The 20,289-nt window shown below is 43.4% G+C and overlaps 1 long non-coding RNA gene across 2 annotated transcripts in view; it reads right to left on the minus strand.

Annotated features, from left to right (window-relative positions):
- The window catches only part of LOC118004548, a 142,887-nt gene that overhangs the window by 120,178 nt on the left and 2,420 nt on the right, over nucleotides 1-20,289 (minus strand). The window contains exons 2-4 of one of the 2 annotated variants that reach the window (XR_004677615.1): nucleotides 18,589-18,700; nucleotides 16,818-16,908; nucleotides 9,893-12,617 (exon numbers count right to left, since the gene is read on the minus strand). This is a non-coding gene — a long non-coding RNA (uncharacterized LOC118004548). Of the gene's footprint in view, nucleotides 12,618-16,817; nucleotides 16,909-18,588; nucleotides 18,900-20,289 lie in introns of those variants that run through there. The other variant, XR_004677614.1, reaches the window with a different exon arrangement.

The following is a 20,289-nucleotide window of genomic DNA, read 5'->3' on the forward strand; positions in this document are numbered from 1 at the left end:
TGCATGGGTAGTGTCCCACACTGCAGACCCACACCCTTCTCTTCCCCTGCTTCTCCTTCACCCCTCCACTCTCCTTCTGCCCCTCTTCGTGTTCCCTCCCTGTTCTGCTGAAGCCCCTTCACTTCTTCCAGGAAAACCCATAGGCTCCTGGGATTGTTAAGCTCCTGTGACGAATGTAACTGTGATGGAGGGTTGGGGGTGAAGAATGAAGACTCTGCAGACCAGGGGCGTGTGTCAGGCCTTGGACTAGATCCCGAGCCGATTGCTGGAGGCACCTGGAGGAGAGTGGGATGCTAACGACACGGCTGCTGTTTCAGGCGTGGCACCTAAACACTGACAAGTCAGTATCACTGAGGATCCAAAACCGGGCGTTCCCACGGATGAGTGATTGTAACATCTGATATTTCATGGAAGCACAGAGCAGTATATCAACCTAGGATGCTGAATAAGCCTTCATTGTCTCAAAGTGCTAAGAGAAGTATGATTTACATGTTGAAACTCCCCTCCCTGGGGGGAAAGAGCCATTCGGATGTGTTGTTCCAGTTTACTTTACCCGTGTATGTGGTACAGAGAAATGACAGAGGTCACTACCCTTCTATAGCTGCTGGTTCAAACACCAGGACCTATCAAACATGATTGCGTCTAACTGCCGGCCTCAGCCACCCATCAGCCATGAAGACACCTGGAGAGCACTAATGTGGCGCCTTGCTAGCCCCCGCACCAGACAAATAATTCTCTGCCCCAAATGAAGGAGTGAAGGCAGAAGGGCTGAAGGAAAACATGCCAGGCCTTCCCAGCCTCACTCCTCCTGCAGCACATCCTGTCCTAAGGGCCCTTTGGAGGGTGTCGGTGATGGTGAGAGGGGTAAGGTCTGTTTGTCCTAGATTGAGACTGCATAATGGTCCAGGCCTGGTCAGCTCAGGCCGTGTGTGTGTGGGGGGGGGGGGGGGGGGGGGGAGGGAAGGTCTAGAGCTTAGTAACTGAATATTGTATTGCAGCATTCCAGTCACTGCAACCATCCAGATCCATTTCCAATCTATTTCTCCTCCCTTGAAGTGGAGCTCCCTGAAAGTTCAGGCTCAGAAGACTTTATCACACGTGACTCTCCTTCTGGCTGATTTCTACTCACCTCCTCATTCTGAGGCGACTTTAGCACCTGACTGACTGAACCAGTCCTCTCCACCCTTCTGCTGTCAATGCCATACCAGGGATGAGCCACCACACTCTGGCTTCTCAGTCCTTCATTATCTCCACAACCATCTCTCCCTCTCCCTCCATAACAGCTCAGCTATCGATGCCTACATCCTAACCCCAGATCTTTATTCTCACAAGTGAATGTACTGCTTTCAGAAGCCTGTTTGGAAGACGGCTGTCCTGGTACCACCATTTCCTGTGGTTCCCACTCTCTGCAGAATCCCAGCTCCAGCACTTGGACCCACAGGGCATGGGCTGCAGGGCCAATGTTTCATTTTCTTCCTCGTCTAGCTTAGACAATCCATGGTCCAGCACATCACCCCTTGCCTTCTGATACCCTTAATCACCTTGCAACTGTTCTCTACCCCAGTGCTGGTTAACCAGAACCATTCAGCCATCAGACCTGAGGAGCAGGTACCAGATACAGGGATGTCATAGCCAGGAAGATTCTTTCACAAATCTCAACTGAGCACCAGCCCTGCCAGCCAGGCTCATCACACTCCTTAGACAAGTTCACATCCCCTTCCTCTGAACAGTCTATTTCACACCTTCCCCTTTCTCTCTATTCCCCCCATCCCATCTCAAGCTTTGCTGAGATCTACTGTTTCTGGGAGAAATGAAAGCCCTCTGCTCCTAGGAGTGGGGCAAGAACACTCTTGGGCTCAGGATCCTGCACCACAATAAAGCCCAGAGCCACTGCCACTCCTTATGGCCACTCTATGGACTCGTAACTCTGGCACAGAATACCAGCCTGGCCTTTCTATGGAGCAAACAAGCTTCATGGAGATGGGGACCAGAGAGCATCACTCTTTTCTCCTGTGGTGGGGTTAGTTCTTCCCTGCCCTGTGGAGAAACACTTGGGCAGCTCCTAAGACTTTTTGGTTCCTTATGAGTAACAAAAGGTCCTCTAGTCACTGTCAAGCCAGTAATTCAAGTGTGGTGTCCAGAATAATAATAATAATTAACTTTATTTTTTTATTAGTTTCAGGAGTAGAATTTAGTGATTCATCAGTTGCATATAACACCCAGTGCTCATTACATCAAGTGCCCTCCTTAATGCCCATCACCCTATTACTCCATCCCCCCATTCATCACCTCCACTCTAGCAACCCTATTTGTTTCCTAGAGTTAAGAGTCTTATAGTTTGGGGCACCTGGGTGGCTCAGTTGTTAAGCATCTGCCTTCGGCTCAGGTCATGATCCCAGGGTCCTGGGATCGAGCCCTGCATCGGGCTCCCTGCTCCGTGGGGAGCCTGCTTCTCCCTGTCCTACTCCTCCTGCTTGTGTTCCCTCTCTCACTGTGTCTCTGTCAAATAATTAAATAAAATCTTTTTTTAAAAAAAGGAGTCTTATGGTTTGCCTCCCTCTCTGTTTTCATCTTATTGTATTTTTCCTTTCCCTTCCCCTGTGTTCATGTTTTGTTTCTTAAATTCCACATATCACTGAAATCATATATTTATCTTTCTCTGACTTATTTCGCTTAGTATAATACCCTCTAGTTCTGTCCACATGGTTGCAAATAATAATAATTAACTTTAAACTTCATGTTTGGTTTGGGTTTTTCCTCCTCTGCCAGTTGGCAGGGGGAAAAGTCCTGATAGATTTCTCTTCTCTCTGACCTGTTTCATGATTTTCACTCCACCCTTTGCCATGGTTTGACCCCACCCAGGGTGGAGGTGAAAGTGGGGCAGGAAAGTTCTCACACAACTTGGAATTCTATGATGATCTAGCATCAGCCCCTCCCCATGAAGCAAGCGCTTTCCTTCCTGAGGTAATTTAGTGGGGTTTTCAGAGATTCCATGGAGTGTGTGGATCTTTTTCTAGCCAGTCACTCAAGACCCCTTCCTCAATGTTTATGTGTCTGATGGAGCCTCAGACCTTACTCTGCTGTGGGGTTCTGCTCATCAGGCAGCCTTCTAGGTTGGGACAGAAAACAACCCCATGCTGGCTTTCTCACTGGAGGGCCCAAGTCTGGTCCTTAGAAAACACTCACACATTCCCTCTGCCCCTACAAACTGTGGGAGCACAGGCCCCTCCCACACAGCCCCTCTGGTTTCTCCCTCCATTGCACAGGCTAGGACCAGCACCACCAGCAGCTCTTTCCAAAATCCCTTCTCATATCCAGCCTTTTCTAGTCTTTTAAACCTCTTTTCTAGGCCAGAGATAGGAAGTTAGCTGGGATCACAGAACCAGTTTTTGGAAACTTCCTTTGTAAGTAGTCTTGACCATACCCGGGAAAGGAGCACCTATCATTCAGCCCAAACTGGGACAATTCTAGCTCCATTTTCAAATTCTGCCATGCTAGACTACACACGCGATGAACAACGGGTTGACTCACGGCTACTGTTCGAAAGCAGGAAGGCAGCAAAAAGACAGAAAAACAGAAATGTCCTAAGGGAGGCTGGGCAACCTGATAAGTTCAGCACATCAGTGAAGGTTCAGCCCTCACTCAGGCCCAGAAAAACTGCCCCATTGCAGGCTGTATGAAATTTCGCTCCAGAATAGAAATACAAACATGTGTATACAACCGGTGGTTTGTCATGGCAACCAATATGGCATCTTTTGGCCCATTTTCATACCTAGAAACCCAAATGTGAGCAGAAGTGGCAGTGACTCCTCTGGTTTGGTCTGTGTGCCCCAGGTGTCTGGGGCTGACTCCCCAGATGGTAAAGCCACTGCACCCAGAAACTGAAACAACTCACTCTTTCAAGCAGAGAGGAATTTAGTGCAAAGAGCTGTTTATGGAGGTGTTCCAAGGGCTGCGGTGAGGTGGAAGTTGTCAGAGAAGAAAAGGAGAGAGCATGACCAGCAAATATGGCAAATTGTATTTGACAAACTCAGAAGACAGAGCCTGAAGGAGCCTCTTGGAGATCAGTCTTCTCTTGGCAATCTCACTTGAATTTTACAGATTAAGAAATAATAGTAATAATAATAGCTACATTTTTTAGTGTAGACACTTCGCAAATACTCCTTCATTTATTACCTCATTTATTTTTCAAGACATTCCTATGAGGTAATTACTACCATTGCCTTCATTTTACAGACGAGGAAATTGAAACTCCAAGAGGTAAATTCACTTGCCCCAGGTGCCCTGGCCAGGAAGGGCAGCAAGAGGAGAACAGCCTGTGCATTAGGACCCCTGGTTTGGTGTGATTTCCATAACACCATTATATGGCACAGTGGACAAGCTCAATTAAAAATCCTCTCCTAGGGGTGCCTGGGATTGTTAAGCAGCTGCCTTCAGCTCAGGTCATGATCCCAGGGTCCTGGAATGGAGCCCCGCATTGGGCTCCCTGCTCAGCAGGAAGCCTGCTTCTCCCTCTCCCTCTGCCACTCCCCCTGCTTGTGTTCTCTCTCTCGCTGTGTCTCTCTCTGTCAAATAAATAAACAAAATCTTAAAAAAAAAAAAATCCTCTCCTAGTAACATTTGAAAGGTAGTGCATACCTTTCTACTTCTCAAGTTCAGCCCAAAGCAGAGCCACGGCTTTGAAAATACTTGTATTCAGTTGAAATGCCAAGAGTAGAGCTTGAAGAGGCCATAAAAGGAGGAATGGAAGTGTGTAAACAGTGCTAGCCATATTCATGAGAACCCCGTGGGTCCTGGGAGTCAGTCCGTTTCCGGGCCTTCAGAGAGGTTAGCTGACTGGATGACAGATGTGACACCATGGGGAAAGAAGGATGACAATGTCGGTGGTGGGAGAGGAGAAGAGGCCTAGAGACCAGGGAAGCTCAAGAAAGGAAACAGGCTAAAAGAAGGGGAATAGGGGTGCCTGGGTGGTTCAGCCGAAAGACTACTTTCGGCTCAGGTCATGATCCTAGAGTCCCGGGATCAAGGCCCGCATCGGGGTCCCTGCTCAGCGGGGAGTCTGCGTCTTCCTCTGACCCTCCCCCTCTCATGTGCTCTCTCTCTCTCTCTCTCAAATAAATAAAATCTTTTAAAAAAATAAAAAAAATAAATAAAAGAAGGGGAATAGTTGGTCAGAGGAGCTTAGAGGTCCTACACAAGAAGGTAGCCTAGGCTTGATATGTGAGAGCAAACCTTCAGATAAGTGGGGAGAGGCCTGAAGGAAAACACCAGTCTCAATGAGGAAAGAGCCCTGGACAAGGAAATGGCCTCTGTGAGGAGAGGGTGAAGTACACCAGAAGACGGCCATGGGGTGTGGTGGGCAGGGCAGGGTGGGTGTGTGTGGAGGTCATGGAGCCTTGAGTGAACATGGAACATAGCAGGCTGCAAGGAGCAAAGGAGGAAGAACAGACCTGGCTCTGCCCAGTGTTTGCAGGCAGAGTCTTGGTGGTGAAACCTTTCCTCCCCACCCGCAAGTCTTCTAGAGTACAATCTCCTGCGTTCCCAGGGCCATCCTGGGCCCTCAGTGCTCTCACAGTTGATATCACCACGTGCAGTCTCTCCCATCCCCACTGCCTCGTCCAAATGCATCACTGACATTGCTGCCAGCTGTGCCCCACCCTCCCCCCACCCCACCATTCCAACCTCTCCAAAGGAACACCCCCAGCTCGTGACCTGCAGGACTCCTTGGGCCCTTAGCATGTCCTCCAAATGGATTGTTCTTTTCCCCTCTGTGATCCCATTAGATTCTGAGTGCTTTGAATCATGCCTTCTTGTCTGGACATCCCTTTCACGGTGCCCTGAACTCAAAGAACGTTGTTTAGATGTTAACAATAGCAGTTTGTCAACAATACCAAAATGGAAGTACGCGGTGGTTGGCTGGTAACAACCAAAAGCCAGCAATGAAACAATGGAATTGAAAATGTTATTCATCTTGTGCCCTCTTGTGGAGAAGAGGGTAAAGAACACTATATCACCGCCTGGGAAGCTAGGGATTTCCTTCTTTCCCTATCACCTCCTTCTTCTCTAAATGTAGTTGTAACAGTGTTAATGAATAAAAATATATTTAAATATAAATATTCTATGTTTAATTTTAATGTTATATTATTCTATATTTAAACATATACAGTATATCTAAATATAGTTATAATATTAACGAATCATGTTTACCATATTATGATTTATGAGCTCATAAATACTGTTCAGAGATGAACCAAAAAGTACTGTATAACTGTATGTTCTTTCTGGTAACATCCTTGTATATTTTTGCTCCTGTAAAATCATTACATGGCTTCATTTTTTTATTTGCTTAGTTTTCTAGGTACTTATCAAAGTTAAAGCCCAAACTCTTTACTGAAGCTGTAAGGTCCTTTAATTTTTTTTTTAAACAAATCTGGAACCTCCAACAATACTACTTTTAAAAGTTATTGGAGGGTGCCTGGGTGGCTCAGTCATTGGGCGTCTGCTTTCGGCTCAGGTCATGATCCCAGGGTCCTGGGATCGAGTCCTACGTCAGGCTCCCTGCTCGGCAGGGGGCCTGCTTCTCCCTCTCCCACTCCCCCTGCTTGTGTTCTCTCTCTCACTGTCTCTGTCAAATAAATAAAATCTTAAAAAAAAAAAAGTTAGTGGAGCTCTCGTCAGTGCTGCCACTCAAATAAGACTAATTATTTACCCCCTCATTGTTGCACGGCAATAATCATCCTGGGATTCCACACTTGCTTGCCTTTTCAGTCTTTTGAGGGATAGAAGTTCAGAATTTTAATAGGTCAAATTCATAATTTTTCCCTTTGTGACTAGTGCTTTTAGTGTCTTTTGTTTTATTGTTTTAAGATTTATTTATTTGAGAGAGAGAGAGGACACACGAGTGAGGGGAGGGGCAGAGGGAGAGGGACAGAATTTCAAGCAGATTCCCCACTGAGCCTGAGATCATCACCTGAGCCAAAATCAAGAGTCAGAAGCACAACCAACTAAGCCACCCAGGCGCCTCTAGTATCCTATTTTTAAAATCACTCCCTATCCCAATACCTTGAAGACATTTTCCTACGTTATATTCCAAAATCTTTATTGTTTTGATTTTCACATTTAGGTCTACCACTGACTTGGAAATGATTTTGGGGTATGGTGTGAGGTAAGTATAAAATTTTATTTTACTTTTTCTATATAGATATTTAACTGAGCCACATTATTTACTGAAAAGACCATCTTTCACCTACTATTCTGCAGTGCTATTCATGTCAATCATCAAATAACCATGTATGTGTGCATCTATTCCTGGAATCTTTAATCTCTTCCACTGATATGTTTATTATCCTTACATTAATACTACACTGTTCTAGTTACTGCAGACTTTTTGGTTTTTTTAAAGATTTTATTTATTTGACAGAGATAGACACAGCAAGAGAGGGAACACAAGCAGGGGGAGTGGGAGAGGGAGAAGCAGGCTTCCCGCCAAGCAGGGAGCCCTATGCAGGGCTCGATCCCAGGACCCCGGGACCATGACCTGAGCCGAAGGCAGACGTTTAACCAACTGAGCCACCCAGGCGCCCCACTGCAGACTTTTAATACATCTTGACAGGCAATAGGGTACCACCTCATTCTTCTCCTTTAAGAGTGTCTTGGCTCTTCTAAACTCTGCATTTCTATATAAATGTTAGTACCAGGCTTTTTTAATTTCCAGAAAAAGTATTGAAATTTTTATTGGGATTGCAATAAATCTACAGATAAATCTACAAATAATTTTAGAATGAATTGTCATTTCACAATATCAGGTCTTCTAATCCTTCTAATCACTCCATTTATTTTGGTCCTCTTTAATTTTTCTCAATATTTTTTTACTGGTTCCTGAATAATCTTCTCTATAAATTTCATTTTATAGACTCTGTTGGATTTCTTAAAATTGTGATGGAATATACAGAACATAAAATTTACCATCTTGGGACGCCTGGGTGGCTCAGTTGGTTAAGCAACTGCCTTCGGCTCAGGTCGTGATCCTGGAGTCCTGGGATGGAGTCCCGCATCGGGCTCCCTGCTGAGCAGGGAGTCTGCTTCTCCCTCTGACCCTCCCTTCTCTCATGTGCACGCTCTCTCTCACTCATTCTTTCTCTCTCAAATAAATAAAATTAAAAAAAAAAAATTTATCATCTTAACCATTCAGGGTACAGTTCAGTAGTGTTAAGCATATTCATGTTGTGCAACCAATCTCCAGAATTCTTTCCACCTTGCAAAACTGAAACTGTACCCATTAAACACCAACTCCCCCCTCCCTCCCCCCCAGTCCTTGGCAACCTCCATTCTATTTTCTTTCTCTATGAATTTCACTGCTCTATTGATTCCATTCATGTAAGTGGAATTACATAGTATTTGTCTTTTTGTGACTGGCCTATTTCACTTAGTATAATATCCTCAATATTCATTCATGTTGTAGCATGTGTCAGAATTTCCTTCCTTTCTAAGGCTGAATAATTTTACATTGCATGTATAATACCACATTTTGTTTATCTATTCATCTCTCGATGAACACTTGTTTGACTTTCATCTTCTGGCTATTGTAGATAATGCTGCTATGAACATGGCTGCTATGGACAATACCTCTTCAAGACTGTTTTCAGGGGCGCCTGGGTGGCTCAGTCATTAAGCATCTGCCTTCAGCTCAGGTCATGATCCCAGGGTCCTGAGATCAAGCCCCGCATGGGGCTCCCTGCTCAGCGGAGAGCCTGCTTCTCCCTCTCCCACTCCCCCTGCTTGTGTTCCCTCTCTCACTGTGTCTCTCTCTGTCAAGTAAATAAAATCTTTAAAAAAAAAGGACTGTTTTCAGTTCTTCTAAGTTTGTACCTAGAAGTGGAATTACTGGATCATATTTTTAATTTTTTGAGGAACTACAGTATGTCCTTTTAATTCTTCTTACTGGATCGTATTTTTAATTTTTTGAGGAACTACAGTATGTCCTTTTAATTCTTCTTACATGATTATTTTTAAGAAATGGGAAAAGTCATATTAACCAACGAAATAGAGTATATTTTTAAAAGAATTTTATGATATGTTAATCCAAAATAAAATATTTTACATAAATCACTACTATATACAAAGCAAAAAACTGATGAGATTTTTTTAAATTCCCAAGTGGTTTTGAGACATTGTATATTAATGTCAAAAGTACTCTCTAGTCAAATTAGGTTGGGAAACACTGTATTAGCTGAAAGTGAATTTGGAGCAAGAAGCAGATTAACCAGTGCAGCAAGTGAGTGAGGACAGTTATTAAATTAAGACGTATTCATTGAGTGTGTATTCATATGTGTGTTTTTGATGGATAACGAAAAGAAAGAAAAAGAGACACAGTCCTAAAGAGCTTCGGATCTGGTGGGCTGGGGCTGGTGGAAAGGCAGTATAACACATCAAATAATTAGAGGAAAATTACATTCAGAGTATACTTTGGTGCTAAATGTGTGATGTAGTCAAGTTCTTCAGGGACATGAGGGGAGGAAATCAGTATAGGGTAAAGTAATTGGTTCACTTCATGGTGAAACAAGCTGGGCCTCAAATTTGAGAGAATAAGAAGAGCCATTTAAAACTCAAGAATAGCTTAAGCAAAAGCACAGCAATACAAATGAGGGTAGCTCTGTGGCTATTCAGCTTCCATGTGCACTCTTCTATACATTTTTGAACTTCTGTACATCAATAAAACAACTCCAGTTTTTCTTTTTTTTTTTTTTAAGATTTTATTTATTTATTTGCGAGAGAGACAATGAGAGACAGAGAGCATGAGAGGGAGGAGGGTCAGAGGGAGAAGCAGACTCCCCGCCGAGCAGGGAGCCCGATGCGGGACTCGATCCAGGGATTCCAGGATCATGACCTGAGCCGAAGGCAGTTGCTTAACCAACTGAGCCACCCAGGTGCCCCAACAACTCCAGTTTTTCTTGTAACAAAATACAACTATTTTCCTTTTCCTCAAAGTATGGAGAGACACAGTGCCAAAAGTCATTGTATCCATCACTGGTGATCACCTTTTCCTCAAAATATGGAGAGACACAGTGCCAAAAGTCATTGTATCCATCACTGGTGATCTTAACTACTCCTCAAATTCAGGCCAAGTCCCACTAAATATTCTGTTACCTAACGAATACATTGTGAAGTTAACTTTCAACTCTAGGTACATAAAATAACAACGGGAAGGAGATAGAAGAAACTGTTTAGCATATAAAATAAACACGTATGTATAACAGAGAATACACAAAGCTCCTGCTGTCATGGTTTCTGTGATTTGCTGTGAGGCTGTCAATGATATCTACATCTTCCTTCTTCCACTCCCCAGTCCACATTTCCCCCATCCTCAGCCCAAAATTCACCTGGAGTGACCAAAACCTTCACTCCTAGGCACCTCCAAGTAACTCCCTGGGTTTCATAGTCCTTCTTGTCTGCATTTATAGCAGCAACTCGAGTTCACCTCACCTAGAGTGACTTTTTTTTTTTTTTTGGCCAGTTGGTTCAATGATATAAGAAGTCCAGAATGTCCAGGAGGCATTCTCACTTTCCAATTCAATTGAACCACTCTGTCTGCTAATGGAAGCATTCCTCCCTTGGAGACTATGACTTTCATAACAGCATTGCTCAATGTTTCTGGCGCAGGAAAAATAATCCTGCAAATGGGTTACTGAGTTTAAGAGTGAGAAGGGCCACTCCCACTTTACCCCTTGATGCTCAGATCCATGTGTTCTGGCTATGGGAGCGAGAACACCCTATAACAGTTGCTGATTCGAAGCTTACACTGTATCCTGTGAGACAGAATTACATTGTTTTGGGGTATTGTCTCCCAAATGGCACCACAAATGAGTCTTCAATAAGCCACTCCAACTCTCAATTAGCCATCTGCTCCTAGGTGATGGAATATGAGGGTTAAGGCCAGTTGATTCCATAAGCATAAGCCCCATGCTGTATTTCCTTAGCTGTGAAATGGGCTCCTGGATGAGAAGTAATGCCGTGCAGAATACCATGATGATGGATAAAGCATTCCATAAGTACACAGATGGTACAGCTGGCTGAAGTATTATGTTGAGAGAAGGCAACTCCACATTCAGAAAACATGCATATTCCAGTGAGGATGAATCTCTGCCTCCTCTGTGAAGAAATAGGTCCAGTGTAATCAATCTGCCACCAGGTGGCTGGTTGGTCCCCATGGAGAGTGGTGCCATATAAGGGGCCTAGTGTTGACCTCTTCTGTTGACAGATTCGCTACTCAGCAGTAATGTTAGACAAATCAACACTGAGTAGGGGAAGTCCATGTTTCTGAACCCCATGCATAGCCTCCATCCCTACCACTGTGGCCGCACTGGGGTGACTAGGGTAAGAGACTGAATTATATCCATGGAGTGTCCACCTGATTATGAGCAGCCTCCTTTACAGTGCACAGCCATGGCTCACTGCACAGCAGAGAAGTCTCTATTGTGCCACGGTAATGGAACTTGCCGAAAGTCTTTTCTCCAGAGTGCAAGGGAAAGTCATTCACTGTGAAGTATCTCACTAGTGGCACTCTGCTCTGAACCTGCCCAAGAGGGTGCAGAAAGAAACTGCTGCCAGGGAGATCTGCTGCTGCCTCCTGGAGAGCTGCATGCTAAGCTTGTCGAGCCAGCACACCAGAACCAGGACGGGAAGCCCCTTTCTCTTGTAATGTCTTTCCAGAGCCTCCTACTGACAAATCATAACATCATGCTTGTTGGTAAAGGAAAAATATTTAAGAGGCCCATTTCATGTTTACAGACCAGGTAAAGGGTGAATTTCAATGAACTACTAGCTGGCAAAAGCACTGTAATGGGTTGACAGTATCCTTCCAAAATTCATGTCCACCTGGAAACTTGGAACGTGACCTTATTTAGAAATGTACCTTTTTTTTTGCAGATGTAATTAGTTAAGCTGAGGTCATACAGGATGAGGGTGGGCCCTAAATCCAATGACTGGTGTCCTTTTAAAGGGAGATGAGACATGGAGCCGCACTTAGACCAGAGAGAAGAAAGCCATGTGATGACAGAGGCAGAGATTGCCAGCAACCATGAGAAGTTGGAAAGAGGTAAAGAAGGACTCTTCTCTAGAGCTTTCTGAGGGAGCATGGGCCTGCCAACACCTTGATTTCAAACTTCTAGCCTCCAGAACAATGAGATAATAAATTCTTGTTGTCCTAAGCCACCACGTTCGTGGCAATTTGTTATGGCAGTCCTAGGGAGCTAATACAGCACCAAACCCAGTTATTACCAAATGCTCAATTCCAGTTTGGGGAGAACCAACTCATGAATGAATAGCTGAAGCCCTATGCTTTGGGAGAAAGGCGAGAAGCAAGATTCTGTATGGACAATGTGCTGAACACCCAAGATTATAGCAGACTCTGAAATTCTACCATACATCTCTCCTCTCATTAGGCTTTACTGTCTTATCAGACGTGGATTTTCGGTACTGTGGGAAATTTCAGATGTCCGTCTCTTCACGTGAAAATGTCATGAAGCCATCATGCTTTATTCCAACATATCCTCCTGCAGCAGCTCTCTGACCACTGGGCTCTCCTTCTTGCGGGTTGTCTGTCTTCTGTGCCTTGAAATCTATCTGAACAGTCTGTTAAATTTCAGAAACTGTCCCTTTTATCAGTTTGATCCTCGTTTTATTCACATATTTATGGAGCAAGAATTAACTAGAGATCACTGTGCCAGCTACCTTCAAGGGAACAAATGACACAGAGAACACAAGGATGAACGGAAGGCAGCTATGCTCACCACTATACCACCAACGCCGGCTTGCACAAGGATGAACGGGACACAGACCCCATCTGACATGCACATGAGTGACAGAGACACATCTTGGAAGATCCCAGATTTCTACTGGGGGGTTGGTGGTGTTCATCCAGGAGATAAGGAAGAAAAAGAGGCGAGTGGAGAGGAAGTGAGGAGGAATGCAGGTTTGGTTTACGGTGCCTGTGAAACAAACAAGTAGTGATGTTTCTTCAAGTCACCTCTATGCGGAGGAGGCTCAAGAAAAGGCTCAGGCTCAGGATATAAACTGGAACTCACTGGTTTAGAGATGGTAGTTGAAGGCTTATATGTAGAAATAGATGAGCTAGCCCAAAGAGAGCCTAAAGCATGAAAAGTGCAGGAACCAAAGGCAGAACAATGAAGAACACGAATAATATGTGGGAATGCCGAACAAGAGGAACCACTGTAAGGAGTGTTCAGAAGAAGGAAGAGAACCTGAAGACAGAGGGGTAAGGGAGGACAGAATTCAAAGTGGAAGAAGTACTGTAGGTAATAATGTGAAATGTTGAGAAGATAAGGACTAAAATAAGTGAATTATATTTGACAATAGGGAAGACAAGGGAAGGGCTAAGGGTAGAAGCTCCTTACAGAAGGCTTAAAGGGAATGGGAGGTGCGATTGTAGTTTATTCTCTATAACTGATGTTATGATACTCATAATGGAAAAGTCAAATTGGTCTATAAGACCTGGAATGGACAAGGGCCGTCCCTTCCCCCCCATCCCACCACTAAGTCCTGCTCTGCAGAACTGCATCCAAATTCCTATTCGTATAGCTGTTTCTATGGGGATTTATTTACACGTTCTAAATAACTTAAGACAGCCATCTCTTTTGATATTTGACTTTTACATGTTATTAAGTTCATTTTAGGGAATATAAGGATTTAGCTCTCTTACACAGCCACATTACCTTCATACACAGAATTGTCATTCCCACCTTCCCTCAAACCTCCCAATATACTTCTATTTTGGTTAGATCAGATTTCAGTGTTCACATTATAATGACTATGTATGTATTATTCATAGCTAAGTCTTCTAATGTACTATAATTAAATTTCTTGCACACCATTTTGCCTGGACTTAATGATAAATGAGTATGGTTTCCCCCCTTTGCTTAGTCTTCTATGTACCCATCACTAATCCTGCCAGAATTGCAAACTTTCACCCCAAAGTATACATCTCCTCTCAGCAATGGAACATACCAAACACACCGAGTACTCTGTCTGCAGTACTTTTCCCCTTGGAGGCATGTGCCTTGAACTCTCCATCTTCTTAGCTCCAAAACTTTCAACTTCGATCTCCTTTATCACCCTCTCAAGAATTTCTTCCATTACCTACTATGTTGAATCCCCTATGCTTGTTACTTGGATTACTCTCTCTTTTAGGTAGACCTCCAGTAACCTCCTGAGAAAGGGTGCATGGGAGGTAACTTTTTTTTTAATGCTTTGCATATCTGAAAATTATTCCTACTTTGAATATCATTCATCAGAGTTTAAGTGGGAAATTAATTTTCCTCAAGATTTTGAAGGCATTGTTCATCATCTTCTAGACTGAGAAGTCTAATATCATCCCGTTTTTCAATTTTTAGTTTGCAGCTAGTTAGATTCCGGAAGCTCTTAGGATCTCAAATTTGTCCTATATTTTGAGAAATTCCAGAATGATATAGGTCTTCATCCTTCATGTTGTGCTTGCAAAGCGTTGGCCCTTTTAATCTGTGAATTCCCATATTTCAGTTTTGGGACATTCTCTTGAAAAACCTTTACTTAAAACTCAACTCTTATTCAGCACTGCATGATCCACACTGGGGAATGGGGAGTCAGAATTCAGCCCTATTGGTCATTCAAGGAATCCACACTAGGAAGATATGTATCATCTTTAGGTTGTTTGATCATCTTCAGAATGTATGGTAAAATGGTTTCTGCTAAGAATCTGAGACAAACTCCAACTCAGAGACATTTGCTGAGTGGGCAATTAAAAACAACTCCACCCATATCTGTGCAATAATTAAACTAGTTTTAGTGGGAGAGGGAATGCGTGAAATAGGTGATGGGTATGAAGGAGAGCACTTGTTGTGATGAGCAACAGGCGCCGTATGGAAATGCTGACTCACTATGTTATACACCTAGAACTAATACTATACCTGGAACTAATATTACTATTTAACTAATGGGTATTGAAATAATAATGCTCTGAAAATGAGTGTGACGACAGAGATAAAAATAGAAGGAACAACTGAGTATCTGTTTAAAGATTAGTTAGAGTACCCAATCCCTTCCATGCCTCAGCTCAGTGGATGGCTACCATGTCTATTCTCACCTATGCAGAAGTCTAGGATGTTCTTCTCTGGAAAGGTCTCTGAACTGTAAGACACCTTGCACATACAGTAGCCCTCACCCTCACCCTAACCATCACCCTAACACAAACCCTAGTCCTACCACTAACCTGTAACTGGAACACCTAAGCGTAACCCTTTCCCTAACCCTAACCATAAACCTAACCCTCTGGCAAGGTCTCTGAACTATAGGATACCAGGCACATAACCTTCCCCTAAACTTAACCCTTACTGTAACTCTAACCCTAACACTAGATTTCAGAAAGTGGGTTCCTGAACACAAAATAAGAAAAGCTGAGAGCAGCCGAGTTATTCTGGGGAAGATCCCAAACCTTTAAGAATTGGTAATATTTCTGAAAATGGGTGTGAAGGTAGAGATAAAAACAGAAGTAACAATTGAACATCTAATTAAAGAGTATTTAGGGGCACCTGGGTGACTCAGTAGGTTAAACATCCAACTCCTGGTTTCAGCTCAGGTCATGATCTCAGGGTTGTGAGGTGGAGGCCTGCTTTGGGCTCCCCCACTCAGCAGGGAGTCTGCTTCCTGCCCCCCGCTGCTTCCCCTGCTAGTGTACACACACCCATACTCTCTCTCTCTAAAATAAATAAATAAATCTTTTTAAAAATAATTTATTTATTTGACAGAGAGAGTGAGAGAGAGAGAGAACACAAGCAGGGGAGAGTGAGAGGGAGAAGCAGACTCCCCGCTGAGCAGAGAGCCCGATGTGGGACCCGATCCCAGGACCCTGGGATCATGACCTGAGCTGAAGGCAGACGCTTAACTGACTGAGCCACCCAGGAGCCCCTAAATAAATAAACCTTTTTTTAAAAAAAGAGTATTTAGAGCTCTAAGTCCCTCCCTTGCCTCAGCTTGGTGGATGGATGCCATGTCTAATCACACCCAAGCAGAAGTCTGGAGAGGTCTCTGAACTGCAGGATACCAGGCTCATACCAAAACCCTAACCTGAACCCTAACATTTCCCCTAACCCCTAACCCTAACCAACATCCTATGGAGTGGTCTCCGACCAGCAGTATACAAGGCCCATACCCTCACCCTGGCCCTAATCCTAACCCTCACCCTTTCCCCAGTCCTATCCTGAACCCTAACCCTAGATGTGAGGGGGAAAAGAAAAAGAGAGAAGTGGCATATATATATATATATACAATGGAATGTTACTCAGCCATAAAAAAGTATGAAATCTTGGCATTTGCAACGACCTGGATAGGGCTAGAGAGTATGATGCTAAGTGAAATAAGCCATTCAGAGAAGCACAAATACCATATGATTTCACTTATATATGGAATTTAAGAAGCAATACAAATGGGCAAAGGGATAAGAAAAAAAGAGAAAGAGGCAAACCATAAAGCAGCCTCTTAACTACAGAAAACAAATGGATGGTTACCAGAGGGGAGGTAGGTGGGTGGGGAGATGGCGGAAATAGGGGATGGGGATTAAGGAATGTACTTATGTGATGAGCACTGGATGTTGTATGGAAGTGTTGAATTACTATATTATACAAATGAAACTAATAGTACTGTATGATAAGTGGAGTAAAAATAAAACCTTCCAAAAAATAAAAAATAAATTAAGTTTTAGTTGGTACAAATTCACTATCAAATACCAAACAAGCCACTTTAAAGATGGGGAAAGAAATTTCACTTACCAATTCTACAGTACCGCTCCTAGTGCTGTAACCTGTCTGATATTTGGACCAGCTTTCTAGCAGCTTGAATTTGGCTCTTCATTAAGTTAGTCTAGGAAACAGACATTGCCTTTGTTTCTTTGTTGCTAGATATCATGAACCAGCTCCCAGATTCAATCAGAGCCTTGCTACTCAAAGTATTATTATTACCTAGGAATGGGTCAGAAATGTAGAAACTTGGGCCCCACCTCAACCTTACTGAAGCAGAATTCGCATTTTAACAAGATCCTCAAGTGATTCCTATGCACATTCAACTTGGAGAAGCAATGATATGGGTCGTGGACATCTTTGAGAATCAGACAGAAGATGAAGACCAGAAATCTCAGACTAGAAGCTTCGCAGGTGATGGAACTGGAAAGGGGCAGGTGGGGACTTTTAGCAACTGGGGAAAGCAGGCTCTAAGTGTCCACAGGTAGCAGCTACTTTGCTCCAAGAAACATTTGTCCAGAGAGAATGCAGCATCAGTATTCTTAGATTTTTCAGTTTTCCAAAAGAAGTGAGTAGTGTGGATTTTCTTTAATGTATTGAATCAAAATTTACATTTTGGAAACCAAATCAATTTCAAAATTATGGGGCAAATAAATCACATCACAGACTAGTCTTTGTCAAGGTTGATAACTTGTGTCTTCTGTTAGACCCTGTCCCCAGAGAAGTACACATACGCACCTAGAAACACACAGTTCAGTGGTGTCCATTAGAGCTCTGTACCGTGATGCTTGTGCATCAATCAGTGTGACAGCCATTGGTCATATGAGGCTACTGAGGACTTGGAATTGGCAAAAGTGACTGAGGAATTGAATTCCTAATTTTATTTAATTTTAATAAGTTTATACTTAAGTAGCCACATGTATTTAGTGGTTACCACATCAGGCACACAGATACAGAGCCCACAGACCATGGGTTAAAACTCTTCTCAGGGTGGCAGGAGGGGTGAAATAAAGGGGGTTATCATAATGAGCACTGAGTAATGTATACAATTGTTAAATCACTATATTGTACACCTGAAACTAACGTAACACTGTATGTTAACTATACTTCAATAAAAAACAAACAAACCAAAAAACCTAAATGCCTATCAAATGTTTATTTTCCCAAACAAGCTTTCCTTTTGAGGCAGTTCTTTATTTAGTTAATATGGAGGTTCTCAACCTCAGCTGCTGTGGGAGACCAAAAAAATGGCCCCAAAGACAGTAGGTCCTATTCCTGGAACCTGTAAATATTACCTTATTTGGAGAAAAGGTCTCTGCAGGAGTGAACAAAATAGGGATCCTGAGATGGGGCGGGGGCGGGGATTATCCTTGATTTTTTGGGTAGGCCTTAAAAGCAATTACATGTAGCCTTACCAGAGGGAGAAAAGGAAAGACTTGAGGATGCTGGCCTTAAAGATTGGGGTGAGGCAGCCATAAGCCACAGACTGCTGGCAGCCACCAGAAGCCGTAAGAGGAAAGGACTGGATTCTTCCCTAGAGCCTCCAGAGGGAGTACGGCTCAGCTGACATCTTGATTTTGGCCAGTGCCACCGATTTCAGACTTTGGGCCTCCAGAACTGTTGTTTTAAGGCACCAATTTTGTGGTTGTTATAGCAGCCCTAAGAAACTAATATAGCTGCCCACTGGAATTGCCTGGGGAGCTTTACCTACCTACATTAGTTTATTTAATCTTCTTCCAACGAGATGACTATTGTGATCCCTATTTTGTAATGAGACAAGGATTAGCAGATTTTAGGAACTTACCCGCAGCTGGCTTGTGGCAGAGTTGAGGAGTGAACCCAGGTCTGTCTGCTCACTTCTGGAAATAGTGAACAAGGAAGAGGGAAATATCCAAGATGACTTCTAAGACTTCTGCCTGGAATATGGAGCCAACAGGAGTTTCACTATCAAAGAAGGAATCTGAGAAGAATGGCAGTTGAGGGTGTAAGTATGGGAAGATAAACTCAGTCTGGGATGCTTCCTTAGTTGTTTTCCTAACTTGATACTTCATTCTTGTCTTCCACAAAGGGACACATGGCTCACTCATCCAAACTCTCACAGCTATTCAGTATGTACGCACACTTGGACTTCCTCCACACACTCTCCACCACCCTCTTGGAAACCATAGCTCCATTGTAGGCAAATTGCCTTTTATTTCTAAACCTAACTCTCTAACTCAGTATCCTTGTAGAAACATGGCAGCTTATCTCTAACACACCTCTTCATGCTTCTTTAGGCAAGGAAAAAATGAGTGTGTGTACAGATGGATACAGATCCACACCTGTAAAAGTTTCTAACCAGATGGAGAGTAAATATGCTGGGATAAAGAAATACAGTGATTGGGACGCCTAACTGGCTCAGTCCATGGAGCATGCAACCCTTGATCTTGGGGTTGTGAGTTTGAGCCCCATGTTGGGTGTAGAGATTACTTAAAAATAACATCTTAAAAAAAAAAAGAAATACAGTGATGAAGAAGAAAAGTAGAAGAGTGAATATAATATTATAGAGTGCCCTCTCCACTGCATTAATAAGTGGTTTATGAAATTCATAGGGAGTTTAATATGCTTATATAAGGGAAGCATTTAGGTATATGGCATGTTTGATATTTATTTTTACATAATCTCATAAAATGTCCAATTATGTAGAGGGTATTGATTATCACCTATTATTCAGCCTCAGATTCAATCTACTGAAAATTCTCCTCAAATGTCCACATAACCCACTGTCAAACCTGCTCATACCATCTTTTAAAAAATTTACCTAAATGATACACTATCCAATCATCTGTCAGTCTGCCCACCAAGCAAGCATTAGCATCCTAATGTTTCCTGATGTGCCTCCATCCTCACTCCCTCTGCACTAGTTCAGATCTCCAACAGCTGCCGTCCAGATCTTCACAATAGTTTCAGAGCTGGTCACCCTGCCTTGAGTTTTGTCTCCTCCCAAATCCAACCTTCACATTGCCATCACAGAGTTCTATCTGAACTGCAGATAGGCTTGTGCCACTTACTCCAGATCCTACTTCAAATTTTAGTTCATAGCCTTTTACCTGGCCTGCCACATCTTTTAAAGCAAGCTACTTCTTTCTTCATCCTCACCCTGAGCCTCTCATGGCTTGCCATCCATCGATCTCAGCAAATATAAAATTTCTGCACTGGCTTCTCAGTTTGGACTACATGGCACTCAGCTTTCCCCCATCAATCCCAGTCTCACTCTCTCCACCTCTCCCCCCGCCCCAGCACCTTCTTTCTTTGTGCTTTTATAGCATCCTGTAGATAGCTCCATCAGAACATCTGCCTCGTTGTTTACAACTGTCAGTTTATATACCCTTCTTCTTAGTCTATCGGTTCCTAAAAAGCAAGAATCTTGGGGCGCCTGGGTGGTTCAGATGGTTAAGACTCTGCCTTCAGCTCAGGTCATGATCCCAGGGTCCTGGGATCAAGTCCCACATCGGACTCCTTGCTC

The sequence above is a fragment of the Mirounga leonina genome, unplaced genomic scaffold (genome assembly GCF_011800145.1).
Source record: "Mirounga leonina isolate KUSES-001 unplaced genomic scaffold, KU_Mleo_1.0 Mir_93, whole genome shotgun sequence".
NCBI classification, from domain to species: Eukaryota; Metazoa; Chordata; class Mammalia; order Carnivora; family Phocidae; genus Mirounga; species Mirounga leonina.